We start from the raw sequence: 12,956 nt of genomic DNA, 5'->3' as shown, positions 1-12,956 counted from the left end.
CAGAATCATGATCCCTTAAATCCCTTCCCCTCTCCCATGGCAAGGAGGAAGGATCACTAATAGGGCTGTGGAGTAATTAGTCATTAAGCCTCATATCCCATTAAGAGTTGCCAACAGCAGATGCCAAGGGAAGGGTGGGAGAGGGGCCCCAGAGCACATTGAAATTCCCCCAGTATTCCCCTCTGGCTTTCAGTGACATGGAAATATCTCCAGTAGTGCCAGGGGATGGGGCCAGGCTCTGTTGAGTGTGACAGGATGAGGAGCAATGGCCATAAAATAAAACACAACGAGTTCCACCTCAGCAGCAGGAAGAAGCTTCCACGGAGGTGGCAGAGCCCTGGAACAGCTGGGCAGGGAGGGTGTGGAGTGTCCCCCTCTGGAGACATCCCAAAATCACCTGGGCACGTTCCTGGTCCCCTGCCTGGGCACGGGGGTTGGTCTGAGTGATGTCCAGAGGTCCCTTCTGACCCCAGCTCTTCTCTGATCCAGGGATTTTGGGACAGCACTGAGATCTTTGTCCCTGCACTGGCATTCCCTTCCTTCCCAGAAAACCTTGAACCCCCCCTGCACCTCCCCTGCCTTCGAGTGAATAATGGGGTGGATGAGCCAGGCAACATCTTGCCCATATATATCCCCCAAAAAAACCCCTTTATTTCCTGCCCATATATATTCCCCCCAAAAAACCCATTTATTTCCTGCAGAGATAAGAATATCTCCCATCTTTATAAGTTCCACATTGCAATCAATGTGGTCTGCATTTAAAAATGCACACACAAACATGCATCCAATCCATCTACAGGCTGTACATGTTTCCATCCATGCCATCCAGACAGAATATTTTGCCACACTCTGCAGGATTAAGTGCACATTGCCACGGAGAAATAAATAAATAAACAACCAGCAATTTCTCAATTTCTCCCTGCTGCGTGGCAGTGGTGAAAATTGCTTGGAAATGGGGAACTATTATAAATATTCTATATATAACCACACATTGTGGAGGGAAAGGGGTGGGGGGTTGGGGAAAGGGGAGAAGGTTGGTGTGTTTGAAAAATGGGAACACAAAGGAGGGCATAGAAACCTATCCAGCCATTTCCACCTCGCTGCTATTTATAGCTGCAGTGTTGGGAGGTGTTTGTTTAAAGGGGCACTGGAGGAGCACGGAGGGACCAAGCCCTCCTTGAAGGAGGCATGCAAACAAATATTCCCCTGGCAAAGGGAAGGAGAACTGGTCTGGCCTGAAAAATCGGGGCTGTTCTTGCCTTTTTTTTTTTTTTTTTTAATTATTTTTTTCTTCTTCCCCCTCTTTTCCAGAATCGAAGTTTTAAATTGTGTTTGTTTCCTCGTTAACACTTTTGTTCCTCTAGCCTGGGGAGGTGGCTCGCTGGTTTTGGGGTCGGGCCCCAAACTGAAAAGAGAAGAAAGAGGGAAATTAGCAATCATTTCTGCCACCACCCTTCCCAAATTTCCCTTCTTTACAGCAGGCATTGGCAAGGGGAATCAAATTTCAAAATGTTCTGGTTAACTCCACAGTTGGTCGAAAGTAAAAATGAAAAATATTCGCCTGAGCGCTGCCAATTCTGCTGAGAATGTATTTAGTTTTGAAATTCAGTAGAAATATTGAAATAATTGGGATGAAAAATCCAACCAGCTCCTCGGAGAATCCTTTGCTTCTGAAGAGTTATAGTAGGAACCCCTGAAGAGCTCCCTATTGTTCCCTTGTGAGATGCCATATGGAGTAGGAGGGCTGGGAACTCGAGGGAAGAGTTATGACAATGAAAACAAAAACATAAATAAAAGAAAGGAAGTTCTGTGTTCTCTGCAGGGACATGGCTGAGGACTCAGCAGCCCAGCCACAAGACATTTCTGCTCCTCCAGCAGGGCATGGGGAGGATGGCAACAGCACGGGAGGCTTCTCTCAGGGCTGCTTTGCACAGAGGATGGGGAGGGCAGCAAGTGAAGGAGCATCCCCGGGGGCTCCGTGGGTTTTGTTGTGCTCCAGTCAGCACTTCCAGCCCGGCCCCACCGGCCAGACAAGCTCGGGATGTTTTGATTCATCACAGGCAATTGTGGCTGCTGTGAGAAGAAGATGATGCTCTCCCACCCTGCTGCTCCGGGGAGGTGTTGGATGGGGATTGGGGTTTGTGTGCCTGGCTGTGACCAGCGGGAAAATCCTGGAATGGCTTGGGACCTTAAAATCCATTTCATTCCAGCCCTGCCATGGGCAGAGACACCTTCCACTAGGCCAGGTTGGCTTTGAACATCCAACCTGGCCTTGGACACCTGAAGGGATGGGATATTGGACCTGCAGTGAAGGGAATAACCATTCCTTGCTCTCCTGGAATCCGTAGGGACAGCAACCACCGAGGTGCTCCCTGCTCAGGAGGAGCAGGAGGAGCCCATCACACATTCCCAGTTGTGATGCCTCTTCCTGTGACAGTGGGGTGCAGATCCAGCCCATCAGCTCCTCTAAAGGTGCTCCCATTCCTCCTGGCTCTGGCAGGAGCCACATCAGCCATGGGAACACCCATTCCCCTTTGGAGAGCCACAAGCCACCCCTGGCCACCTCAGCTCCCTCAGAGGAGCCTTCCTGTCTGTAATTGCCACTGCTGATTGCTCTAAGTGCTGGAAGAGACAAGGCTTTGACAGGAAAGTCTCACAGATATTTATGTATAACAGAAAGGTTTTTGAATGTGGAGTCTGAAGAAGGAATAGAAATGATAGCAAGTTTTGATGTAGAAGAAAAGAATTGCTGAGCCAGTCTGACTGGGTAACTAAGAAGGCTAAAGGTATGTTAGGATGTGAGTTGGAAGGGGTTTTTATGATTTTGAGCAAAGGATAAATCTACTTCAAACAAAAGATATTTTTACTAAGCAAAAAGATTTTTACAGGCAAACAAAAATGCCATGTTGCAAGTAGAAAGAAAGATTTCAAAATTTTCTTCTGCAAGAAAACTGAAAAACAACTTTTAGCTTAAACTATAACACATTAACTTCTTGTGATTGGAAAATATTAACATGAATATGTCAGTAGTTATGATAGGCTATAGGTAATAGTAAAGGTATTGATTGGTTGTCATGTTTTAGATGCTCTGCAATGAAAAGTCTAGAATGCATTGTAACCAGAACTAGAGCTGGTTTCAGACAAACCAAAGCTGAGGGTGACAGGCTGTGGGCTGGGCTCTGTCACCCACGACCCGTGAATTGCTGATTCATTTATACTAATAAATAATAAACAGCATTTAAAATAATAAACAAATTGCTGTATCATTTAAATACAATGAAGAGCATTTTAAGGAGCCACCTGGAGCCCTGCATTTCGGCTCTTCCATCTAACAAGCTGACAAAAGCTGTGTGGGAGCAGGCTGGGGGCTCTGAGATTGATCGAGGCCACCGGGCCACCCATGCCAGCAGCCCCGTTTGCCACCTTGCACGGGCTGGCTGCCACACCAGAGCTGTGCTGCTGTGGCTCCCAGCTCTGGAAACACAGCAAAGTCATGCTCATGGCCAGGGGAAGGGGTCACAGCAGCCTGAAGGGCTTTGACACTGCTCGCTGCCCTGGCACAAACAATGCTCGTGTCTACAGAAAAACTGTACAGAAAGGCAGCAGCTATCAGATTCTGTGCTTAATTATAGGTTTTAATTGTTTAACTGCAGGGGCATTTGGCAGTCATTAATACACACTCACCAAAAAAAGTAAAAAAAATAAACCAAAAAACAACAACTTGAAAGAAGTTGAATCAACCTGAGAAAATAAAATATCATCCTACGAAATGCTTGATATATTGTTACTTTGATAAGTTCAAACAAGTGTGACTCACTATACAACCATTCTATCAATTCTGAACAAAAAACTGCATGGGATTATTATGCTTTTAATCCAAAGAGCTGGGTATTTGGAATTCCTCAAGCCCTTTGTGGTGTCATATTAGCTAGGCCAGTCTCTCATGAAAAGAATGTATTGTTGAATAGAGTTGAGTCCGGATCTCTGCTCCATTGGGTTGATAAAATGGCAGTTGATTTAAAAAGAACCAGCTTGTCTGGAGAAAGGATTAGCAGATTAAGAGACTGCATGTAATTTTTTTTTATGTAATGTAAAGTTACATTTCATAACTAAAAGGGATTAATTAAAACGTTAATAGAAGAAGAGATGTTATTTTTCCAGGGACAAATGCCTCACCACACATATGAACATTCACTTTAGTTGCTGCTGCCTCGACAGTAGGAAACGAAATGCTATTCTCTGTGAGCAAGAGTTGACACAGAAAAAGAGACACAAGAGTTTTGTGTGGTGGCTCAGCATTTTATTTTCCTGTTGCACTGATCTGGGCTTCAAAACAGAACAAAATTTCCCTGTGCAGCCAGCTGTATAGAAAAATAGATATAAATATATATATAAATATACACACACGTACATGCATATTTATCCCACGTGAAGAATGCAGCAAAACTCTTTTGCCTGACATATTTCCTGCTCTAATACCCTGCTTTTCCTCCCTCACTTCTGTGCTTTGTGCCTGCTTTTGAGCCAGAGCTCAGATTCTGCTCCCTGCATGTGCATTTTCAGTGATTTCATGACGATTTTGCAGCAGGGGAAGGTGGCCAGGACTGTCCCAGTGCCCCGTCCCTGTGGTGTGCAGGAAAGTTGCAAAGCTTGGCCATAAAAGCCCTACCTGAGCCCAGTTTTAGCACTGTTTATATTGAAAAGTTCAAAGTAAATCCCACCAGGAGGAGGTGGCAAGAAGCTGTCAAATTTACTGCCTGTGTCACCAAGTCCCAGCTTGTCTGAAAATCCCGGGCTGGGGCTTTGCTGGTTTTGTTCTGCTTTCTTTTCTTCCCTGGGGATGAATTTTTGGCCGGTGAATTTTGGGCTCCCCAGGTTTTCTTTGATGGTTTTGTGAAGGGATCCAGGGGCACTGGGGAGAGCTGGGCTGAGCCCCTGCCCTGGGGCTGAGGCACCTGCCAGGGTTGAGGGGTTTTAGGGGCACAGGTGCCCTGCCCTGGCACCCCCAGAACTGCCCCAGGGCACCTCTTCTGTCCCCTGCTCCCAGCTCAGCTGAAGATGAGCTTCCTCCCATTTAAAAATTAATAATAATTTTTAAAAAGTCTCTTACTATAAATCAAAATTCATCCTTATTCTCAGTGCTTCCCCACCTATGCAAATTGTGCATTAGTCTCATCCTCCCTATTAAGGAACACCACGAATAATCTTTTTTTTTTTTTTTTTTTTTTTTTTTTTTTTTAGCATCTAAATCTACCTGTGCAATAACTTTTAATTGAGTGTAATAAACTTGTTTCATCAGTGCCCCCAGCACCTGTGTGCAGCTGTGCATTGATGATGCCATATTTGCAGAGAGGAGGAATTTCATTTCACTCTTAAATTCCCCTTCCTTTCACAAAAATTTGGATAACATGGCAATAAACCATCATAAAAAAAAAAACCTACAGGCTGTAATAAAAACTCCGTGTTGAAACACTTATTTAAGGCAATGCCAAACCTATTTTGCAACGATAACAAAATTTTTATTTTTGTCCCTATCTTATCCTGGATCACAAGGGAAAACCTTTAATGAGGAATTTTCTTCCCTCCCCTTTTCCTCAGCCACTATTTAAACTATGCCCTGAAGTAGGAGGGTTGGTGCTGGTTCTTTGCTAAGAATAGCATCCCACCCATTTCACTGCAGATGTTTCCATTCACTGTACAAATGTTCAATGAATTTTTCAATCCCACCGGATTCCTGGCCTCAACCATGTCAAGAGACAAAGAGCTCCACAGGTTTTTGTCAACTGTACAAAACCCGCTTCTTTCTAAGCGTTTTCAATGTACTGCAATTCACCTTCCCTGCTCCTTTTATTATTTACTCCTCTGGTCTCTCATCTGAACAATCTCTTTCAAGAAATTATTCTTTTGAGCACTTTTGCAGGCCTCTAATTATTTCTGTTGTCCATCTCCCAGCTGTTTCTATTTATTCCCTGGCCCCCCTTGCTTAGGAGTGACCAATATCACAGGACACTGATATAATATCTTATATTTTCAATATCATGTTCCATGTGAGTTGGTGGGTTTTTCCTGCCACTTCACTGGTGTTTTTTTAGCCACTGCTGCAGCCTGAACAGTGATACCATTGAACTGTTCACTCACAGACCTCTTTTTTCCTCCCCTTTGGCGATAACTTAGATAGATATGGGCTGTCCAAATATTCTTTTGAAGAGTTCCCTTGGAGTTGCCAGCTGGGAATTTCCACCCAGCCCCTCAAGATTTCCCTTTGACTACACAGGGTTCCATTAAAACCATTCAGCCACCTCCAGCTTAGTCCCCAAATCACTTTCCCTGCCTTATTTTTCACTTTTCCAGCCTTATTTTTCCACTTTTCCTGCCTTATTTTTCCACTTTCCCAACTCAGTAATAAATATATTCAAGCAACTACAAAACCCTGGGCACAGCAGTGAATTTTGAGTTGGCCAAGGAATGTTTCCTCCCATCTTGGGGTGTTGGAGGGATGGGAAGAGCTTTTTCCTCCCACCTGAACCACATCAGGGCTTTACCAGTCAGCCCTTAGCACTCCTTGTCAGGGACTTTATCCCCAAATTTTCTGGGTGTCCATATAAATTCTGTCACCCAGCCCTCCTTTACCCCTGGTTTGCTGACCTGCTCCCAGAGCCTGTAACAGAGATGTGATTTCCCCTCCAGGAGCTGCTTTGGCTCATGTCTCATATCCAGGAGTTCTTTTCCTGGAGTTTATTTTCAATAACCTCCTCAGTCAGCCTTGCCCAGTGTTTAATTAAGCCTTGCTGATGTGCAATGTGCAGGGGGAACATCTCCAAAGGGGCAGGTTTCCTATGGAGCAGCTGATTTGAGCAGGATTATCACTTTTTTTTTTTTTTTTTTCCTCCTGTCAATAGCTCAGTCATGCCTTTCACAAATCACAGGTGTGTGCTCAAAGCTTCCCTCAAAGGGTTAATAGGGAGATAAGGCATTTCTTTCTCTGCAATATTGTGCTTTTCCTGAAGTGTTCTTCAAGCCTCCCTCAAGTGTAACAACTCTTTTCCCTCCCAGGCCCACTGCTCTGGCAAATCAATAAATTCTCTGTGAGTTGTTTGCGTCTCGATGTGCTCTTCAAATCCCCCCTTACCCTTCCTAATTTCCAGCTTGTGCTGAAGCCAGTATTGTTTATATCCCACTCTGCTGACGGCACTGGGGTTGGTTTGTTTTTTTTTTCTTCACTTTCTGATGATATTTGTCCCAAGAAAAGCACAGTCTGATGGATTATTCACCCTTTTTTTAAAGTGCTGCTGAGCTAGAAGGCAGGGATGGCCGAGGGGATCAACAAATTGCCTGGCACAAGCCACGTTTGAGGAGCAACAAAAAAAAATTTATACTCAAAAGTACAAATTGGTGGCATATTATTAATTAGATTGGCCCTGTCTTTATCACATCACCTGTAGGAGTCAGATTTCTCCCATCTTGGAGCTGAAATAACAGCAGTAACCTCAGGGTTAAAGCTTTCTGCAGCTCCACAGAGCCCCACGATAAGAATTCAGCATATCCTTATATCATTTTATGCAAGCCAGACAAGGTGATTTATAAGTTATTCTCCCCGAGCTTCAATTAATTTCACTTAGGACATTTTCACAGTTGTACAATAAATGTTTAAATTAAGACATTTCCCTGCTCCCCACCCTGCTGTGGAATGGAACTGAATATTAACTGGTTATTGGGTGCCATTCATGGCCTGTGCAATTACAGATAAGAACATCGATCTGGCAGAAAAACAAATTGGCTCTTAAAAGAGGGTGGTTGGGATGTGACAGGTTAAGATGATTAGGCATCCCTCTAATGGATTCTGGATATTACTCTGGATACAGGCAGACATCACCCCACTCCTGGGTACCAGGCACTTCCCTGCCCTCACTCAGCAAACCCAGATGGAAAATTACCTGCAGGGTTTCAAGCTCTGAACTGAAGTTGTTTGCTCCCTGAATTAACCTCCTTGGTTTGTCCTGGAAGTTTATGGCACAGCGTGGATAAAGCAATACTTGAAGGGAAGGAGGTTGGGTTTTTGGTGATATATAACCCAAGGAAACCTCTCTGATTTCCCAGATAAACTGAGGAAAATTCCAATTTTCAGGCTGGAGAAACCCACCAAGTGATTGCCTCAGATTTGGGACCTCCAGGTTGTCACAAGCACGGAGATACCCTTGGGACTAATTCTAAAAAAGGAGGACATTGGACTCTGGGTTTTTTATTCCCTGGTAAAGTATGAATTAAAAATTTCCAGGGGTTGAATTATCATCGTTCTGCCAGCTCATTAAAAAAAGAAAATCACAGAGGTAAATATAAAAATATATATAGATTAGAAAAGTGAGAATCTGCAGCTTTAAGGATAGCAGAGACTTTATAAACTCTTCTTTAGGAGCAGCTCTGCAATGTAGAAGCTCCAGCCTGGCCACCAGCAGCTGCACCTTTGGCAGCCACACCAAGGCATTGTTCTCGTTCCTCGGCTGTATTTGGATTTAACCAGACTAAACTATACCCACACTGAGCCTGCACTGGCCAAAGATGTGACCACAACAAAGATTGGGCTGAAAATAACCAATCTATAGCTGTGCCCAGCTCCTGGGTAGGACAATCAATTCCACGCATTTCTTGTCTCCAGAAAGGTCACTCGTCATGTTATTAATGTGCTCCAAACACAGGCTGCAGATTTCCTCTGCAGTTGCTGGCTGGGCTGATTTTTCATTTTCCCACAATGAGGAGATGTTTTCTAAATGTTCTGTCATGGAGCTGTGAGGCTTTTACAGTAAAGGGCTTGAAAATTAAATGAGAATCATCTCAGTAATTCATTGGAAAGAGGCAGTGCTGGTGGTGATTCCATCAGCACTGAGAGCTCCACTTCAACCTGGACAGAGTTCTCCCCACACATGGCTTCAAATCCAGGAGAAAATTGGTCCAAATTGGAAATTCTATCATACAGAGCACTGACTTGATCACGGCACTGAGGTTTGATAAATTAATCTCATACAGGAGGATATTCTGTCCCCAGCTCGGTGACACTGTCCCTGCTGTTCTCTCCCAGCCCCCTGGGATTGGCAGCACAGTCAGCAGAAATTGGGATTTGGGTTTTGGGGAGAGCCCTAATGAAGCTCAACTCATCCTCATGTCCCTGTGGCAGGGAGGACTCAGCAACCTCAGCCCAGCACATCAGGAATCCAACTCCTCACAGGGAGAGCCTCATGGAGAAAACCCAAACAAGTCAGAATTATCATCAAATTGCTGCTTCCCACTGCCTCAAGTTCAGAACCGAGTCTAAAATATTTTCATTTTATATTCCAGCTAGATCTTCAAGTATCAACTTCTTGTATGTATGAAAACATCACAAAAGGCTTGGTTTTTTTTTTTCCCCCCCACACTCATATTTTTTAAAATGAGAAATGCATTTAATGTTTTCTGTTAGGGAGAAGAGGAGATGAAAACAAATGAGGGAGTATGAAAACTAATAATTCCCCATCTCTTCTCTCATTTCATGAACAATCTTGCTCAGAGCTTTGGAAAACCTAATGAAGTTGAAAAGACAAAGAGGTTCTGATTTTTTTCCTCCAGATTCCTCCCCTGTGTTGTGAGCCATCTGTAGCTCCAATGAAAAACATTTTCCACTCAGTTAATCCAGAGACTAAACCTTCCCAAAGTCTCTACATGTTTTGTGTTAAGAATCCATTGTGAGATCCTGTTATCGGTGCAGCTTGAGATACTGCAGTGACATAAAATCCTGCAGATAATACAGCCTGAGCTGCATTCAGAAAGCACCTGATAAAACCAGCAGAAATGCAAAAAAAAAAAAAAAAAAATCCACTTTTTTCACCCAATGACCTCCCCAAATCTATGTCTAGCTCTTGACTTTTTATGAGCAGTTTGGCTTTAGATTTGATCCAAAGCCCTTGAAATCATTTGAGAGATTCCTACTGACCCCACCAAGGCTGACATCAATCCTGGGGACTACAAAGGAGCTGCTGCATCTTTCACATACAAAGATGAAAATTTGTAAAAACCATTTCTCCTCTCACAGGTATAGCTGCCACTTGTCCCTGGATTTTTCTGTGATGCTGCTCTGGAAAATGAGTGAAGGGTTTGGCCATAAATTCCCATCTTTTCTCTGTAGTAAACTCGTGTTTCATCAGGATCTGGCTCTGCTCTGGGAAAACCAGTGGCAGGTTTTCCAAAGAGTGAATGGGAGCAGGATCAAACCCTTAATGAACATCATTTTAAAAGTTTTTTGGCTTCCCAATGTGTGCCACCCTAAATAAATGGCTGCTGGTGCTGCAGCAAAACACCCAGAGTGTGGTTTTAGTGCAGAATAATCACAAGGAAAAGCAGATTATAAATTCTAGCAGTGAAACACGACCGTGATAAAAACCACAAATAGACCCAGAAGGGCTCGTGGCGATTTAAGGCAGATCCCTTAAAACGTGTGCACGATATTACAAGTTTGGGACTGTGCTGAGCTGGGCTTTAAAGTGTTTAAACCCCCCCCAGAGGGCTCCACCAGCTCGTGTGTCACCTGAATTCCCTGTGACATCAGTCGGGGACTTCTCTGAGGGGCAGCACCTTCACTGAGCGCTCCCCCGGCTCCGCTGCCAGCGCTCATTCCTTCTTTCCTTCAACCCGAAATGAAGCCTGAGACTTCCCCGCCTTATTTATTCCTTTTAATTGAGCTGCTTCGTTTCTCCCGAGCAGATCCAGCCCTCCTGAAAGCGGCTCTGTATTGATCAAACCTGACCCATTTTCTTGGTGCCCCCACCCAGCTCCAGGGGCAGCAGCACAAACCTGCTCCATCAATATCCTCCATTTGCTGCAGCAGGGACGGGGCTCAGGGGTTGAGACCTGTTCACTCATCGATCTGGTTAATAAAACCATCGATGGGAAGAGATGGGTGAATTATTATCAATTGCAGGGACAGCTCTGGGGACACAGACACAGCCTGCACCGTGCTCTCGGCCACTCCTTTTTCATAGGCTGTGGACAGCCAGGCTTTACCCTCCCTTTGGCTGTAATTCTGCATATTCAGGTGAAGAAATTCTACTTAATAATTGCATTTACCTGGAGAGGATCCTGCACTGCTTAACACCGTGGCACTTGAGCATTTCAAAAGAGTTTTAAACCAGAACTTTCCCCAGCATCCTGACGAAGAAGAAAAGTTATGGAATTTAACAGAACTGGGCACAAACAAGCCAAGAGACTCAAAACCTCCACAGAAAATTCAGACCTCTTAAAACATAAGCTGGAGATTTAATGCTTTAGTCCTTATTCCATCCAACGTCCTTTTTAATTTATTTTTTTTTTTTGGAGGGACATGTTGGGAAAAAGGAAGGAAGAAGCTGCACAGCTTCACAACCCTGCTCCAGGCCCCATGGCCATCCCAGCTCTCCTTCATATATTTCTGTATTGAAATCCAGCACCCCTGTTCTGAGGAGCTGCAGCCACCATTCTGTGTGCCACTCTTCCCCCTCCGAAACGCTCTTGCAGAAATTTGGAATTTATCAGCAGAGATTAATTGAATCCCACCAGTACTGTACATCAAATGGAGGAACAGGGCCCCTATTTATCTCTTAAAGTTCTGAAAATGAAAAACATCTAATCACTGGTTGCCTTTGATGAATGCCTCATTGTTCTCCTCGCCGGAGAGGCATTTCATATGGCACTGGCAATACAGTGCTGCTGGGGAGGGGGCTGCAGCATGGCTTGCAGAAGTAGAATTCCATTTACATCCAGCAGAAATATGAAGTTTCCATGATACAGGATTTTTTTTCTCCCTGTTTTTTTTTTTTTTTTTTTTTTATCCTTTCCCTCCCTAGGCAAAGAAAAAAAAATGTTCTTAAGGCGGAGCAAGCAGAAACTAATACAATTAAATACTTTGCTTTGCCTGCCAAGGACATTTGACTGCTACTGTGCTACATCAGGTATGTAATGAAAGGCAAATGACAACGAATCTTAATGTGGTGGGGAGCTTGGGTAACTGTAGTTTTATGTCAGGGATAGCCTGCCAGAGAAAAGCTGCATTGTATCCAGGATTAGCAGAACTGCAGGATTTCATTAATGACCGAACAGCTCTGGAGCAAAACAAAGATAGTTAGGGAGTAAAAAGAGAACATGACCAGAATGTGTGCCACTAATTGGAAATGTATATTATCTTCCCCTGCTCAGGGAGCAGGCCATTGTCATCTGGGGAATGTCACTCGGGACAAAGCTTTTCCCAGGTTGGGGCAAAGCTGAACGAGGAGGCAGCAACAGTTGGGGATGCTGGGGTTTGGGGTGGCCACGCTGAACAGGAAACAAACTGGGCTCAGGTGGGGAAGGGGCTCCCATCTCCACCTCCTCAGCCTCCCCCAGGAAGGGACAGCCTCAGCAGGTTCCTCACCCAGATTGCATTTCTGCCTTTAAACACCCCATCCCTCCCTCCCCGGGCTAGAAATGACAAAACAGAGCAGCCTTTCAGAGCAGAAAACTAAATTTGCTCCTGGACAGCTTCATTTTTCTCCAGAGCCAGCAGCAGCAACACTCTCTCCCAGGCAGCGTCACTTCCAGTAAGTCATTGCTTCCATTTGCAAAACAAACTGGAAAACTGGGGACTGGAAAACTGCAACTCTGCCCATGCAGAGATGGTGCAAAGTCCATTAAAAGCAGCAGGAATTGCTGCACTGCTCATTCTGCACCCAGCTTTATGTTGGTCACATCACTCAGCCGTTATTTCTCATAATTCCTCATTCTTCTACCAAAAAAAAAATCAGAGCTTTTTAATATTTTTTCAAATATCTACAGAATGTATAAGTTGTCTGCAGTCATATCCAGCAACTGTCTGCTCAGGACAGTGAGAAAAATGAATGTGGAGGGATAAAAATCCCCCTTTTTCATACAAACCCTGCAATTCTTAATGGGACAGACCCTCCCTGTACACTCAGCTCCTG

Source organism: Sturnus vulgaris, chromosome 23 (genome assembly GCF_052056855.1).
Source record: "Sturnus vulgaris isolate bStuVul1 chromosome 23, bStuVul1.hap1, whole genome shotgun sequence".
In the NCBI taxonomy this organism is placed as follows: domain Eukaryota; kingdom Metazoa; phylum Chordata; class Aves; order Passeriformes; family Sturnidae; genus Sturnus; species Sturnus vulgaris.
The sequence above is the reverse complement of the archived record's forward strand: the minus strand, read 5'-3'. Positions refer to the sequence as shown.